Here is a 12,784-nt window from a genome sequence, read left to right on the forward strand (position 1 = left end):
CAATCCGGGCATTTGCTTGAAATATTAACTTCAACTCCTGGAACATCTCATGTGCTCCATGACGTTCAAAACGTCGTTGAAGTCCCGATTCTAAGCCGTAAAGCATGGCACACTGAACTATCGAGTAGTCATCAGCTTTGCTCTGCCAGACGTTCATAACATCTCGTGTTGCTCCAGCAGCAGGCCTGGCACCCAGCGGTGCTTCCAGGACGTAATTCTTCTGTGCAGCAATGAGGATAATCTTCAAGTTACGGACCCAGTCCGTGTAATTGCTACCATCATCTTTCAACTTTGCTTTCTCAAGGAATGCATTAAAATTCAACGGAACAACAGCACGGGCCATCTATCTACAATCAAACATACATAAGCAAGATACTATCAGGTACTAAGTTCATGATAAATTTAAGTTCAATTAATCATATTACTTAAGAACTCCCACTTAGATAGACATCCCTCTAATCCTCTAAGTGATCACGTGATCCAAATCAACTAAACCATAACCGATCATCACGTGAAATGGATTAGTTTTCAATGGTGAACATCATTATGTTGATCATATCTACTATATGATTTACGCTCGACCTTTCGGTCTCCGTGTTCCGAGGCCATATCTGCATATGCTAGGCTCGTCAAGTTTAACCTGAGTATTCTGCGTGTGCAAAAACTGGCTTGCACCCGTTGTAGATGGACGTAGAGCTTATCACACCCGATCATCACGTGGTGTCTGGGCACGACGAACTTTGGCAACGGTGCATACTCAGGGAGAACACTTCTTGATAATTTAGTGAGAGATCATCTTATAATGCTACCGTCAATCAAAGCAAGATAAGATGCATAAAATATAAACATCACATGCAATCAATATAAGTGATATGATATGGTCATCATCATCTTGTGCTTGTGATCTCCATCTCCGAAGCACCATCATGATCACCATCGTTACCGGCGCGACACCTTGATCTCCATCGTAGCATCGTTGTCGTCTCGCCAATCTTATGCTTCCACGACTATCGCTACCGCTTAGTGATAAAGTAAAGCATTACAGCGCGATTGCATTGCATACAATAAAGCGACAACCATATGGCTCCTGCCAGTTGCCGATAACTCAGTTACAAAACATGATCATCTCATACAATAAAATTTAGCATCATGTCTTGACCATATCACATCACAACATGCCCTGCAAAAACAAGTTAGACATCCTCTACTTTGTTTGTTGCAAGTTTTACGTGGCTGCTACGGGCTTAAGCAAGAACCAATCTTACCTACGCATCAAAACCACAACGATAGTTTGTCAAGTTGATGCCGTTTTAACCTTCACAAGGACCGGGCGTAGCCACACTCGGTTCAACTAAAGTTGGAGAAACTGACACCCGCCAGCCACCTGTGTGCAAAGCACGGCGGTAGAACCAGTCTCGCGTAAGCATACGCGTAATGTCGGTCCGGGCCGCTTCATCCAACAATACCGCTGAACCAAAGTATGACATGCTGGTAGGCAGTATGACTTATATCGCCCACAACTCACTTGTGTTCTACTCGTGCATATAACATCAAACCATAAAACCTAGGCTCGGATGCCACTGTTGGGGAACATAGTAATTTCAAAAATATTCCTACGCACACGTAAGATCATGGTGATGCGTAGCAACGAGAGGGGAGAGTGTTGTCTATGTACCCTCGTAGACCAAAGCGGAAGCGTTGACGCAACGTAGTCGTACGTCTTCCCGGTCCGACCGATCCAAGCACCGTTACTCCGGCACCTCCGAGTTCTTGGCACACGTACAGCTCGATGACGCACCCCGGGCTCCGATCCAGCAAAGCTTCGGGGAGGAGTTTCGTCAGCACGACGGCGTGGTGACGATCTTGATGTTCTACCGTCCCAGGGCTTCGCCTAAGCACTGCTACAATATGACCGAGGTGGAATATGGTGGAGGGGGGCACCGCACACGGCTAAGGAATGATCAAGAAGATCAACTTGTGTGTCATGGGGTGCCCCCTGCCCCCGTATATAAAGGAGCAAGGGAGGAGGGGGCGGCCGGCCTAGGAGGGGGCACGCCAAGGGGAGTCCTACTCCCACCGGGAGTAGGACTCCCTCCTTCCTTGTTGGAGTAGGAAAAGGGGAAAGAGGGGGAGAGGAAGAAGGAAAAGGGGCCTGCGCCCCTTGTCCAATTCGGACCAGAGGGGGGGCGCAGGCCTCCTTCCTTTTGGCCTCTCTCCTCTATTCCCGTATGGCCCAATAAGGCCCATATACTCCCCGGCGAATTCCCGTAACTCTCCGGTACTCCGAAAAATACCCGAATCACTCGGAACCTTTCCGAAGTCCGAATATAGTCATCTAATATATCGATCTTTACGTCTCGACCATTTCGAGACTCCTCGTCATATCCCCGATCTCATCCGGGACTCCGAACTCCTTCGGTACATCAAAACTCATAAACTCATAATATAACTGTCATCGAAACCTTAAGCGTGCGGACCCTACGGTTCGAAAACAATGTAGACATGACCGAGACACGTCTCCGGTCAATAACCAATAGCGGGACCTGGATGCCCATATTGGCTCCTACATATTCTACGAAGATCTTTATCGGTCAGACCACATAACAACATACGTTGTTCCCTTTGTCATCGGTATGTTACTTGCCCGAGATTCGATCGTCGGTATTCAATACCTAGTTCAATCTCGTTACCTGCAAGTCTCTTTACTCGTTCCGTAATACATCATCCCGCAACTAACTTATTAGTTGCAATGCTTGCAAGGCTTAAGTGATATGCATTACCGAGAGGGCCCAGAGATACCTCTCCGACGATCGGAGTGACAAATCCTAATCTCGAAATACGTCAACCCAACATGTACCTTTGGAGACACCTGTAGAGCACCTTTATAATCACCCAGTTACGTTGTGACGTTTGGTAGCACACAAAGTGTTCCTCCGGCACACGGGAGTTACTTAATCTCATAGTCATAGGAACATGTATAAGTCATGAAGAAAGCAATAGCAACATACTAAACGATCGGGTGCTAAGCTAGTGGAATGGGTCATGTCAATCAGATCATTCAACTAATGATGTGATCCCGTTAATCAAATGACAACTCTTTGTCTATGGTTAGGAAACATAACCATCTTTGATTAACGAGCTAGTCAAGTAGAGGCATACTAGTGACATTTTGTTTGTCTATGTATTCACACATGTATTATGTTTCCGGTTAATACAATTCTAGCATGAATAATAAACATTTATCATGATATAAGGAAATAAATAATATCTTTATTATTGCCTCTAGGGCATATTTCCTTCAGCGACGTATTGCTGATCTCCTTAACTGTAAAATGGGGAATCTCCCTTTTTTGTACCTAGGTCTGCCTCTGGCACCTCGTAGAGTGACTATCATTGAATGGGCCCCCCTCACGGGGAAGGTAGGTAGGAAAGTAAGCCCTTGGCGGGGCAAATACATGTCATCCGCGGCACGCCTGGTTCTGACTAACTCTAGTCTTTCCTCGCTGCCAACGTTCGCGATGGGGCTGTTTCTACTGGCAGAGGGGGTCCATGCCAGCTTGGATACGCCACGAGCCCGTTTCTTTTGGGAAGGGACGGGCCTCAAGCGCAAATATCATATGGTTAAGTGGGTTGCGGTGTGCCGCCCCAAGTCTTTGGGAGGACTGGGGATCACCAATACCAGGCTCTAGAACATTGTGTTAATGTGCAAGTGGCTCTGGAAGCTGTCGCAAGGCGCGACCAGCTTGTGGGTTGATATCCTTAGGGCCAAATATTTCCCAAATGGGAATTTTTTTTGAAGGGGCAGCTGGGGGCTCTCCTTTCTGGCAAGATCTTCGGGCGATCAGACCCGCTTTTGACCTAGGAGCCAAATTTTGCATTGGCAATGGCCGATCCGCCCGCTTCTGGTTAGATTTCTGGGTGGGTACGGGCCCACTTTGGGATGTGTTCGCCGAGTTGTACACGCTCGCAGTCCATCTTAATCAAAGTGTGGCTGAGGCTCTGGCCTCCCCTTAGGCAATTGCGTTTAGCCGCAACTTGACAGCCTAAGAGTCCGCAAGGTGGGATACTTTGCTTGACCTGATTTCCTCAGTGACGCTCTCTGACGAGCCAGACCGGGTGTCTTGGCACCTCAACGCATCTGGGAAATTCACCGTCAAGTCCTTATACCGCAAACTGTGCCAAGGGGAGGTTCAGCGTGAGGTCAAGGGAATGTGGCCAGCCCGCGTTTCGCTAAAGATTAAAGTCTTTCTCTGGCAGTTGCTCCGAGACCGGCTTCCCACATCCATCAATATAGCTAGAAGGAACGGCCCAGCCTCGGGTCCCTGTGCGCTATGCGGGGAACCAGAGAACGCAAACCATGTTTTCTTTCGATGCCCACTCGCACGGTTTGCTTGGAGCGCAATGCGTGAGGCGGCCAGGGTCACTTGGGACCCTAGATCCTCCTCTGACCTTCTGGACTTGATTGATTCGGTTCAGGGTCAGCCCAAACGGGTGCTTTGGGCGTGTACTGGGGCGATGCTTTGGTCCTTATGGCTCACTCGCAATAAATTTACCATCGAAGGCACTTTCCCATCGCACCCGGCTAACATTATATGCAAATGCTCTATTCTCCTGCAGCAGTGGAGTCCGTTGGCGAACCAGAAGAACTCTGACATCTTCAAGCACGCACAAGAACGACTCCGTCAGGTCTACGTGGCGGCTAGGGAGCCGATCCAGCACACCTGAGGACGGGTGTGCCTCTTTTGTCTCGCGAGCCTGCATGCTCATCTTGAGGCTATGGCCTTGTAATTCGCTCGCTTTCCGGCGTTGAACCCTCCCAGTAACTAACTTTCGCGATTGCCGTCGGCTTTTGGTTATGCCCGTGTAGTGACTTATGGTTGACTCTGCTTGTCCCGTTGTGAGCTTTATTAATTTAAAGCCGGACGCTTCTAGCGTCTTCGTTCTAAACAAAAAAGTTTGCCGGCGACAAGCTGAGCTGGTACGGTTGAAAGAACCGGGTGGCCGCTGATTGTTCCGCTACCGATCTGGCCCGCAGCATGGTCCAGGTCAGCCATGAAGGTCAGGTACCTCAGCCGGCCAGCAACTTGGCCTCCACCCATAGTGCTTAGAGAGATGGGTTGATTAAACGGAACATAAATTTTGCTGCACTAGAGCATCACTTGTCTTTTCTCATTTGCGTGATAGGGAAGCATCACTCATGCATGCACACTCACGGGAAGGAGCAGCCAACAAACACAAAGGGCGATGGATTAGAATACAAATTGAAATTCATACCATTGTAACTGTGTCTAGTTCTTTGCGCCAACAGAATCATTTTATTGGAAAGAAACTAAGTTGATGCATGTTAGAGTCGTATTTGGAGGGGAACAAGGGATTATGCACACAAAAGTTACTGCTCCCTCAGTTTTTTATTCTTAGAAAAAAATTAAGGTAGAGATCCTTTTTCTTAGTAATTCATGGATTGCACTACCGCTGCCGTGTGGTTGTGACGAATAAATTAATTAATCTGCCTCCCACGCTAACCACCGACCGAATGAGTCGAGCTAAGTGTGCCAAGAATTAAATAAACTATTTTCGTACAATGAACGTGCACTCCCACGTAATAATAATTTAATTTTCTGACCGAATGATTTGAACCAGTCCTCAGGTGCATAGTGGCAGTTGCCCTTTTATTTGAAGCTAGCTGCAGAAATAGTACATGGTTTGTTATTTGATAGAACACAACACTTACACAATACATTTTATTAATGATTTGTGGTACAATTAGTTGCACTACTGAACAAAGTAATATCGTGCATTTAATAAAAACGTGAACATGTACTTAGAAAATGTTTATTGTATATTTTAAAAATGTTCATTGCGTATGAGACATATTCATCATGTATTTTAAGAATGTTTTTTAACACAGTACAGATGCAAGCGCTCATATACACGCGCATACACTCCCTCTTATGAACACACACACGCACACTCTACCCCTATGAGCACCTCCGAAAGACTAAGCCGACATATCATCTTGAAATTTACGAAGTACTGTAGGCATCTCATCGTCGACGGGAATCAATTGTGTGTTAAAATATTTCATTATGTGTCTAGAAAGTATTCGTTCTGCATAAAAATATTTCACCAGGAATTCCAAAAATTATCTCACGTATAAAAATGCCAATGTCTTATAAAAAAGGTATATCGTGCATCTAAAAAATATTCATCCTGTATGTAAATATACTCAACAGGTATTTAGGAATGTTTATCATGTATATAAAAATGGTCATCGTGTATGAACAATTGTTTATCATATATTTTGAAAATGTTCACCATGTATTCAAAAAGTGTTTATGCTGAATTAAAAAATAACCATGTATTTGTAAAAAAATCACCGTTTATTTAAAAATATTCATCTGATATTGAGAAATGGTAATCTTGTATTTTACAATTGTTCTTGTGTAGTAAACATTGTTCACCTTGTTTATAAAAAATCTTTACCTTGTATATAAAAGATGTTTATCATGTATAAAACACTATAATTTTGTTCATCCTTTAAATGTTTGTTCTGTAATAGAAAGTACTTTATCATGTAGTATTTAAAAACTGTTCATGTATTTTGAAAAAGATTTCATGCATTTGAAAAAAGTTCTTGTATTTTTATAAAGTGTTTACGCATTTAGAAAATCATTTATTTCAAAAAGGTATTTACACATTTTTGGTAATTGAAAGAGTGTTCTTAATAATCTATACCAGTATAAAAAAACCCAAAGGGGCAGATCCCACTAGTAGAAAACAGGGCTTTGGTGACAGCGCATTATACACATTAATCTCAACCATCAAATCATGTCAATCCAATGACCTAGTCTGCTTCAATGTCGAGCGCTCAACACGTTTAACGTGCAGTTAATTGCATGCCAAATATAGTGTTAATCACATGATAACAAGCAAATAACATCCTACTTCATGTCCGCATGCATTTAATATACTTCTACATTAACGTGCATTGTACGTACACATTGACTAGTAAGAAATAAAAGTGATAATTAAAAAGAAGAATAAGGAAAGTAAAAATGGAACAGGTGGTAGAGCGAACTAACACTAAGGAACGAGTCCATGCAGGGGCCGAGCGTACGAAATTGCTCATTATGAAGGGCCGGGCCATTCAGAATTAGTGCAGTGGAGCGCGTACCACATGCTTAGTACACAATAGCCCTGAGCGTCCCGAAATATTTATACATGGGCTGACATTTATACATGATGTAAATATTCTGGGCACTTGATATATATATATATATATATATATATATATATATATATATATATATATATATATATATATATATATTTGTGACCCATGAATTCTTATCTTATTGCTAAATAAATTTATTTGAAAATTTATTTAGCAATAAGATAAGAATTCATGGGTCACAAATAAAAATATTTTACATATGTAGTAATGTCAAGTGCTTTAATATATTTACTAAATATTCTTTTATGTGTAAAAAATTGAAGCGTGTTGCCAAAAATTGTGCACGTACACCAGAATAAAATGTTTCATGTATTTGATACTCATTTTAACTGTTCTTTACCAGAATAAAATGTTTGATGTATTTGATACTCATTTTTAACTGTGCCTATCTATCAAAAAAAATATTTACCATGTTATGTGCTACAATCTTTAAGTTTGCCGCAACTAAAAAAAAGCATGTATTAGCATCAAGGTAATTAACCACATCATGGTACTAACCCTACCCTAAGCTAATTTAGCAAGTTTACAGCTACTATATTTGCTCGAAGACTAAATATTTACAATACCAAAACAATAACAGTGGATCCGTTATAGAATATATCTTTACATTATACCTGTGTGGTGTTATAGGTGTTTATGTTTGTTCCTGTTAACTTTGTTAAACTCCATGAAGGTTTAGTATGTACAAAACTATACTGCCTCCGTCCGGAAATACTTGTCATCAAAATGAATAAAAGGAGATGTATTTAGATGTATTTTAGTTCTAGATACATCCCTTTTTGTCCATTTTGATGACAAGTATTTTCGGACGGAGGGAGTACTATATGTTGATATGGAGGATATATTTTATTGGTGCATAGATGACGTTGGAAGCGTTCAAACACCTCATGGACTACGCTACTCAAATGGCATTAATCGCCGCGCTAGCTAGGTCACCTGAATGCATGTGCAGATGGAGCCACCTGATTTGTGTTTTTAATGTGTGTGATGCCACTTGGCGGCCACTGTATATATATGTATTGAGCAGGCGTCTAAATTATAGTAGTTGCGTCGCGCCAGTACCAGTGGATGTAGGAGTACTAATAAGGAGGTCATGCATCCACCTCCAACTCCAGTAAAAATGAGAAAAAGGAAAGAAAAAATGAAAATTGAAAGAGAAAGGAAAACACTAAAAAGTGTAGGAAAATACCAAAAAAAAAACAGGAAAACTTGGTTTGGGACGGCACAGATGTATGTAACGGCAAGCCGGGGGTACACGCGGGGTTGCTATGGGGCGACCTATGCGGATCTGCGGGGTAGTCGGGCTCCTCCTGTCTACAGTGGCAGGCCGGGACTCGAAAATATTGTGTGGAACCATGGCTCACTCAAACCTACGCTCGGAGCCACACATCTTAAGGCAGCTTTTGTGGGGATCTGTGCATGATGAGTGTGGTAATGCAAGGCAGGAACAATCAAGGCACATGGCAGGAACCATCACTCCTGATTGCTAACAATATAATAACAATATAGAGAATGAAATAATAGGCCATTCTTGAAAGAAGTGAGCGCCGTCTCCCATGCACTTGCACTGTTCACAGCAGTTTATTGCCTACAGAAATTAGACGTCGACAGATAGACCATAAATCTACTGGCAGCATAGTGAGAGCATCTGAAATTTGTGCAATATCGAATATTTCTGGAGTACTATCTAATATTTTTGTTGCATGCTAGAGTTCTAGTTTATGGTCAATACGGCGGCATCTAAATGTTTTTCCCGTTCTAGCTTTTTTGGATATATTGAGAATAGACCATAGTAGCCTGGTTCGCAGGTCGAGGGTGCGATCCCCGTTCCGGGTCGGGGACGAGGACGGGCCGAACTGGATCGATTGCCGGATCACGACCCCGATCGATAACCACTGACCCAGATTGATATGCGTGATTGCAAGAAGCCAGAATGCAAGATTAGCGAGAAACATGTACGAGGTCATGGGGAATCGATGCTTACCAGGCAGTCGCACTACAAAATACTGAACTCTGCTGGCCCGCCAGAGTTCGACCTTCCCGGATCCGCTGCTCACCTGCAGAATTCGAGCTGAGCACTGCCGTATGCAGCATCTCCCGTCCCGCACTCCTGCCACCGCCATTGGTATAACCTTACGCGAGGGGCGAGCCGCTTGAGATTCCGACGCCGATTAGTGAAGTACGAGCAGTAGAATAGTGGGAAGGACAAACAGGAGAGCATGGAGCTGTGGAGGCTGACGGTGGGAGGCTTGGAGAAGAATCCATGCCGGACTGGTGGTTTGAAGATGAACCGATAAAGAGGACGAAGTGAGATTTGGGGATAGTTGTGCCACCAAACGCTTCGTGGGAAACTAATAATGGCAGATTGAGAAAAATCAGCCATGAGGGCTGACGGGTGGCCTCATTTTGTTATATTTTTTCTTATTCTTATTTTGTGAAGTATCAGGCGGGATTTCTTTTCGAGTGTGTTTTTTTGTAGGCTGAGCTCCATGGTACCCACTATCATAACCGTTCATTTGGAGTCAAGTGCATTAGGATATGTGCCGTGTTTAAAAAAAAGTGCAGCTTTGTCAGATTGTCAATGTTCTTTCTCTGACATGCATGTGACTTGTGAGCGACCGTGAGAGACCATGCGAAAGAGAGAAATAGCTGCACTGTTCACACATGGAGAGATTCCATCTGACACGCCATGTCCCTGTCCTCTTCTCTTGTCCGTGACTTCATTCCAAGAGAGCTGCACTGTTCACACATGGAGTATCTCACCATTTTTTTTCTGCTATCTCATTGAACACATCAGTACTTATGTTCTCTCCTTTTCGGTCACAGCGAAGAAAATACACGCTCTCTCCCTTGTGCCTTTTCTCACTTCTCTCCTCACGTGCTCACAACAAAAAAGTTATCTCTCCTACCCTCTCCTCTCTCTGATATCACATCATGTCTCACCCGCTGCACGCAATTTTGGAGAGAAAATGTGCATATTGCACACAGCTAGGTCCATGTGGTCCAGGATGGATGTCGCACCTATCGCCTAGCACCAGCCACTCTGTCGGCACCGAGTCAAACCCCAGACAGTGTTACTGCAAATGTTCTGCGGCCATCAAAAACTAGGCACACATCTCGGTAGATTTTTATGGTTGGGATAGTGGGTACCGGAAAGCTCGAGCTTCACTAGAACTTTGCGTTTCTTTCCCTCCTTAATATTGGGAAATACATAGTTGCAGATCGTAAAGATCTTTCTTTCCTCCATGGCATCCATGCATCGTACCAGCAGGGTCATCGACCCAAAAACCTTTGGATCGCAACCCGCGTTCCAGATTAGCGTCCCGAAGATGTATATCCCTCGTCGAACCTCGTTCCGGAGGGGTGTCGACCCGCGACCCTCGACCCCGTTCCTCGACCCGGGCGACCCGGATTTCTGGCAACTATGGAATAGACTCGTAGTAGTAAGTGAAAAGTTTGTTCTTCAAATAGCAATATTCAGGCTTCTCTCAATGTAGATGTGGCATACAGTTTTTACTGAACATTGCTTCCATCAAAAGACAGTTCCCACAAGCCTGGCATAGAATTATTTTTGTACTTCTCGTGCTTGGCTCCTGTGCTACAGTAGCATGGGAAGGTGTTCCAGCCCATCATGCCCAAAAAAAATATAGAGCCCCTAAGCCTAGGCATCGCTAATGGAGAGACGTATTAAGAATGATAGTACAAGATAAGAGAAATTTGAATCTTGACCGGACTCGGATCCACATGTGAGTTATGCTAGATCGGACGGCTCTGACCGTAGGTTCGGCTGAACCATGGTGCTAAACCTCTCCTCTCGGCCGGGACTGCTACACGGTCTGTCATGGCAGCAACCACTACAATGCCTCTATGTATTGGTGTCAACAGTATGTCCGCTTCATCTACCAGAAGCATCGCCAGCAGGCCGCCCCTGTAGAGGTCCAGCTTGCGGCGACGATGGTGGCGGGTGTGGTCCCTGACTGCTTCGCCGTCTGTCATAAGAGTAAGGACCACGATGCCTGCATGCAAAAGTGTAAAGGCCACCTCGTCAACCAGAAGCATAGACAAGAGGCTGCCGCCGTCCAGGTCCAGCTTGGGACTATACCAAGTCGGCAGAACAAGTGCAGCATGCGCCCAATTCCAATAAGCAGTGCCAGAGGAAGTGCATGCCCTTATTTTGGGAGGATGCAACCAAATTCAAAGACTGCATGAGTTCGTGTGAAGATCAACGACAAGGAGTAGCATGGAGACTTCAAGAGGAGGCCGCCACCATCTAGGGACCGATGACGACGATGAAGACAAGCATGACTTCTACCTGCGTTTTAAGCTGAGAAACCCAGTGTCTTTGTCCTAGGTGAGCTTAGCTCGTTTCTTCTCTTTTTTTCGCATAAAATAACGGCCGGCACATCCATACTGTGTGTGAGTCAATCAGTTCATCTTAGCTCATCAGTCCGCGCGTTCGGATTGCGTCGCCATGAACTGAACGTTGACCAATTCATGGTTCCTTTCTTTTCGATCTAGTATAGCAGTGTAGCTGCAACTGGTGATCTCTGACTTCCGAGCTATTATCTACTTTATGATTAAACCATACATTCCTCCAGTTCCTTGAGAAATATTTTCAACAATTCGCTTAAATTCCGATGCAATGGGCATATTTTGCAGAGATAGATCCTCTGCTAGTGCTAGAGCCTCTCCACATGAAGGGGCGCCGCCGTCATCATCCCTCCCTCATCGATGTTGGAGAAGCGTTGAAACATCTCATGAGCGAACCATGCTAGTAATGGGGTCAATCACGGGGCTAGGTCATATGCATGCATGTAGTACGCAGAGCAACTTGTTGTTTTCTTTTATGCGGAGGAAGCCACTTCCTCGTCACCCTAGTATTTTTTTCGACATAGGGAATATATTAATATTGCGAAGATAACAATTACATCCGGCCTCTGTACCAATAAGGTGTCCAAAGCCAACAATGATACACACAGCTAAAAACAAAATAAAAAGAACATAAAAAGGAAAAAAAACGCCATGGTGAACAGCTACTAGCAGCAGCAACACTTTTGGAGGTTCTCCAAAAGCAACTCCTCCAAAGAAGAAACAATACACAAGCGTTGTCGTTGCCCGATTGAATATCTTGGGCTTTCACCCCGGAGAAAGTTCGAGTTCACCCAAAACAACGCCTTCAACAAGGCGATTGCCAGGTACAATCAATAAAGGCCAGACCTTGGGTTTTCATCTTGGAAATCGAGACTTGTTACTCAAGGAGCAACAGCAAAAATGCAGTCCTCCACTACAAGAAATTTGTTAATACATGACGGATTTCGGGTGACGTTTTCAGAAACTGTCATAGATAGAGTAGTACAATCCCGCAAGCCCGCCAAAGCCCGCTACAGCCCGCCTGACATTTTCCCGTATAAAAGCCTAACCCTAACCCTCCTCGCCGCCCCCTCCTCTCTCCCTCCTGCGCAGCCCCCTCCTACTTCCCCATCGTTCCCCACACAGCGCCGCCACCTAAGATCTCATCGCCTTCCTCTTCCCATAGATCGCCGCCGGCCC

Source organism: Triticum urartu, chromosome 1A (genome assembly GCF_056163025.1).
Source record: "Triticum urartu cultivar PI428250 chromosome 1A, HENAU_Tu73, whole genome shotgun sequence".
Taxonomy (NCBI): Eukaryota; Viridiplantae; Streptophyta; class Magnoliopsida; order Poales; family Poaceae; genus Triticum; species Triticum urartu.